This window comes from Bison bison, unplaced genomic scaffold, assembly GCF_000754665.1.
Source record: "Bison bison bison isolate TAMUID 2011002044 unplaced genomic scaffold, Bison_UMD1.0 scf7180017864304, whole genome shotgun sequence".
Taxonomy (NCBI): Eukaryota; Metazoa; Chordata; class Mammalia; order Artiodactyla; family Bovidae; genus Bison; species Bison bison.
The window spans coordinates 9,895,106-9,900,422 of record NW_011494876.1 but is presented as its reverse complement, the minus strand read 5'-3'; the positions used below and the strand labels follow the sequence as shown (position 1 = coordinate 9,900,422).

General features: G+C 41.7%; 1 protein-coding gene across 1 annotated transcript in view; it reads right to left on the bottom strand.

Annotated features, from left to right (window-relative positions):
• The window catches only part of ERC2 (ELKS/RAB6-interacting/CAST family member 2), an 882,456-nt gene that overhangs the window by 876,858 nt on the left and 281 nt on the right, over window positions 1-5,317 (bottom strand). The gene's annotated exons all lie outside the window — the stretch shown is intronic.

The window sequence follows — 5,317 nt, the reverse complement described above, 5'->3', positions numbered from 1 at the left end:
ATGTATGAAACGAGATGCCAGTCCAGGTTCGATGCACGATACTGGATGCTTGGGGCTAGTGCACTGGGACGACCCAGAGGGATGGTATGGGGAGGGAGGAGGGAGGAGGGTTCAGGATGGGGAACACATGTATACCTGTGGCGGATTCATTTTGATATTTGGCAAAACTAATACAATTATGTAAAGTTTAAAAAAAAAATAAAATAAAAAGACTCTTGAGAGTCCCTTGGACAGCAAGGAGATCAAACCAGTCAATCCTCAAGGAAATAAATCCTGAATGTTCATTGGAAGGACTGATGCTGAAGCTAAAGCTGCAATACTTTGGTCACTTGATGTGAAGAGACGACTCATTGGAAAAGACCCTGATGCTGGGAAAGGCTGAAAGTTAAAGGAGAAGGGGGTGGCAGAGGATGAGATGATTAGACAGCATCACTGATTCAATGGATATGAATTTGAACAAAGTACAGGAGATAATGGAGCAAAGAGGAGCCGGGTGTGCTGTAGTCCATGGGATTGCAAATAGTCAGACATGAGTGAACAACAACAACAACTTATCTTTGTTAATGAAGTTGGCTGCTGCTCCTCAAGGCACTGCACCCATATTCCCCACAGCAAGAAGCAAAAAGGGGTCAAAGTATCATTATTAAGACCTGAGTTTCGTGGCCATTCACATAAGAGAGTTTGGGAGTGTAAGACAGGCATATTCCCATCTCAAACAAAATTGGAGTTCCTTTAGTGAGAAAGGAGAGAATGAATACTAGATAGGCAACCAGAAAGTAGGCCTATCCCAATATTAAATGATATATTTACCAATATATCCAAATATTAAATGATATATTTCACATAAAGTGCTAAACAGAGTGGAGAGTACCTAGCGCATAATTAACTGCTTAATAAAAGCTAGGCTATAATTACTATTATTATAATTATTATAGTTATTATCACCTTATTATTCACCCCTCTAGCCAAATGAAATAACTCATTATATCCAGATGTGCACCTTACACTTGCACTATATCCCCTGTTCTATCTCTAACAGTACCACTGCTTCAAGGAAGCAGGAAAATGCCATTTCATCTACAAAGTGTTTCCTGACACCTATTCCTTATAAGTTCTATGGTAACAGGATTCATATCAGACGATAACTCCTGAGCTCATCACTCCATTGAGCACAGTCCCTCAAACACAGTAGGTGCCTGGATCATTTAAGTAATTCATGTATATACTCATGTATATATTCATACCTGCTTTTGCAGTCAATCCTCTGGAATCAAACACGGTATATTCCTGAAATGCAAAATACTATGTTTATATGTCATAAATATAGGGGTAGGAGTGACGGGAAGACTGCATTCTCCAAGAATGAGAAGAAAAAATTTAAAAATTCTAAAAAAAAAATTATTCTTTTTACACATTGTAGGAGTTCAGATTATAGTTCATTAAATATTCTCTCCCCAACTACGGGCAGAGTCTACTTTTAACCATGGATGTTGGGCTTCACCATCTAACTTGGTATATCCAAAAATATCATTAATGGAAATGACATTAGCTTGTACAGTTTGACTTGGCTCTTAAATACACTGATCTGCCATGAGAAGAGCATGCCCCACGTAGCTTTCAGCCTGGGCCCCAGAACACAGGTGGAACAGCCCAGGATCCAAGCTACAACCTACAGCAGAGCCATCATAGGAGCCCAACCCCGATCAGCCAAAAATAAGAGTCAACAGACAGACTCATGAGGGTGAGAATAAATACCTGTTGCTGTAAGTCCAGGAGTTTTGTTACACAGCAAAAGGTGATTAATTTTTCTTTTACCATTTGATATAATTTCACGTTTCTTACATAATCATTCATTTTGCTCCTTTTTTTCTCATAAAAAAGCAGTGATTGAAGCATCTCTGTCTTTGGTACACCTAATGATTTTTATCTTTGGATCAACTATTTTAAATTTATGAGACCTACATTATCATTAATAGCAATGCTTCTGTTTTCCTTTTGTTCTACTATCTTTCTAAAACAAGGAAAATCACAATAAAGTATCAAGGAATAATATAAACATTGCTAAAACTCAACTGTTGGCTGGCAGATAGATCTCCCATATGACAGCCAACGTGTTAAGCTATTAGCTGATAAAAAGGGGTTATTAAAGGAAGTCCTGCTGCTGCTGCTGCTAAGTCACTTCAGTCGTGTCCAACTCTGTGCAACCCCATAGACGGTAGCCCACCAGGTTCTCCCATCCCTGGGATTCTCCAGGCAAGAACACTGGAGTGGGTTGCCATTTCCTGCTCCAGAAAGGAAGTCCTAGTAAAACAAATAAAAATGTTAATTGTACAAAGTCAACGCTACCAAAATCAAAGACTATCTATTGAGGTGAATTTGTAGACTCCAATACCATTCATCTAAACTCACTTTTCAGGATACCTATTTTGGCAAGCCATGACCATTGAGTTTCATCAATGGGAAGAAGACACTGAAAGGCTAAAGTCTGTGGCTTTTGTTACATAAAAAAGCAAGAGAGCCATATTGTTTTAATAGGATAATTTTAAACATAACTATATTTAATCACTAATTAAAAAGAATCCCTTTGTAAGTGGAAAAGAAAATAAAATTCCTATCCTTTAGAGAAGAAAAAACAAAGCCAATTAAATGAAAAGAGTATGTATTCAACTAAGACTTATTCACAACTCCAGGTGGAACCTTAAGGTATCAAGGAAGATGGAAGAGTGTGCATGTTATTTTGTTTTACTTTCTTTGAAGTCATCATTAAGTCTGGAACCAAATTTCCTTCGGGCTAGAGTTGACATACTAGAAATGTACAACACACAAAGTTATCTCATTTGCTTGATGGTAGAAGAAAGAGCCTTCAAAGTGGCGAGGCAAACAGCACAGTGAAAAGACCATTAATATCACAGTGGACTCTTAACAGAATAAGCCCTATGTAAGCTGGAAGAGTACACACTCCAGACTGAACCCATGCAGACTGCAGAACCAGAATTTGAATTCAAAGCCATGCCCAATGTCACGGGGTCTGGATCAGAGAAACATGGGCTCAAGTTCTCACTCTCACACTAAACTGTAGCAATATACCTAATTTATTTTTGTTTCCTTATCTATAATTTGGGGATAATAATAGTCCTACCTACCTCATAAGGGCTCCTCAGATGGTAAAGAATCTGCCCACAATGCAGGAAGATCCCCTGCAGGAGGAAATGGCAACCCACTCCAGTATTCTCACCTGGAGAATCCCATGGACAGAGAATCCTGGCAGACTACAGTACATGGGGTCACAAAGAGTCAGACACAGTTGAGTGACTAACACACACACACACACCTCATAGGGGCTCTGCAGGATTTAACAAAGGAAATACATGTAAAGTACCCCTAAAGTGCTTGCATATGCAATAATAATGATGATGATAATTAACAAACCTGGCTCCTACATGAGGACTATTCTAATCAGTGTACTCTAGCCCACAATCTGTTCATGATATGTTCAATACAGAGCTTTATATTCACATTCAGGTACGTCTTCTGTAAGGCGACAGCTCTCTGGATCAATCAGTAATTTTTCCACTGAATTAAGGGAGAAGAGTATTGAAAAATTAGCCATTCACTAATAGAGAGTTGAGAAGGATCTGGTCTTCTACCCAAAATCCATCCACCCTTGAAAATCTTGCTGGTGAAAGCCACGCTTTCATCACGATTCACACACCACCCTCCCAAACTGTGAAGGCTTTAATTAAAGCAGAGATGCAAACCAACAAGATGGCTCATCTTAGAAGCAAATTCACCTTAAAGGCAAACTCATCTACCCTCCAGAAAGCATCTGGCTTGACCCCACTGCCACCTCCAAACTGACATCCAAACTGGAAGTGAAGAAGGCAGGTTTCACTTCCAGAAGTTGAGTTACACCATCAAAAACTAAAAGAATCCCTTCTATTCATGGTAATTCAAATAAAGCATGTTTGCCTGCTTTGAAAATATCTTTATAAATCCCCCCCCCATAGAGCAAAGAGCTAAGTACTGTATACTGAGAAACAATGTGACTTTACAAGGGCAAGATTGACCATAGGAGACAAAGTGCCACACCCTTTTCCAGAAAGCTCAAGAGTAAATGGTATCTCTTCTAAGGCAGCTGCAATTCTAGAGAAATCGGTTGACAATTCTAATCCCCAACACACTCTCCCATTTCATCCTTTATACAGATTCATTTCATTTTCATTTCTAAGCCAATGGCCTGAGCATCCCCAACTACTACAACTAAAACGGGGGTGACAAATACAAGTGAAGCATTCTTGCTTCTGAGCCCATTTTTGAAGAGTTTTCTTCCCGCTTGTCTGCCTCTCACAGCTGGAACCTCATACCTGGTGTAAACCAATAGTTAAGTAAAGCCACTGATTTAAAAAGCCAACCAGGAAACTAATCATGACAAGTGGGAACTGCCCTCCTCTCTCAAGCATTGATTGGCTCTTGAGGTTCCAGCGGTCCCCGTTCTGCCCACATAAGTGGCAGGTGTGGCTGTCAATCACGGAGGGAGCTGACAATTCACCGCTCCGGGAGTAAATTGCCTTTCATCCAGCAAAGGCAGGTAGCCGCCTAAAATCGATCTGCTCGTAACAGAGGGGACCCTCCCTCTGAGGCAAGGAGAAAAGAGACCCTTAAGTACAAAATTAAAAAGGCAGGGCCGATCCGAGTTTACGAGAGCTGTTTTATTATCCCGCACCAAAGCAGCCCTAATCTTCACTGTCCTAAGATGATCTTTCAAAGGCTCGGACAATAATTTAAAAATAAAATGAATAGGTACAACCCTCTAAGTATCCCTTCTCTTGTATAATTCGGAGATGGGAAAGGGGAGAGAAAGCAGGTCGTTCAGTTTAATTTCACGTCGTATTCGTCTTCATGGACCACCACACCACCTCCTACTCCTCGCCAATAAATCCGGCTTCATTTTCCCTGACACAGATTTTTTTTTTTTAAACACGCTCCCCTCGGACCCCACCGAAGCAGCCAGGTACCCCACCCCCTGGGCTGGGGCTCCACCTTCCTCTACTTTGTTCTGCCTGGGGATTTCCCGAGACCCTTGCCCCTGCGAACACCCCCACCCTTCAAGGCAAAAGGGGGGAAAGCCAGGCGAAAGAGGGGGAGCAGAAAAGAAGAAAGGCGAGAGCAGTCTGGGTGGCTGCCGGGGAGGGACTGCGGGAGGTAGCCCGGGCCGCCGGGTCGAGCGAGCAGCGCCCGCGCGCCGGAGGAAGCCGTGCACTTGTTCCAATCCGGGGGTTTCTACATCAAGACAAATCCGCCCTTAGGCCGCCCCATC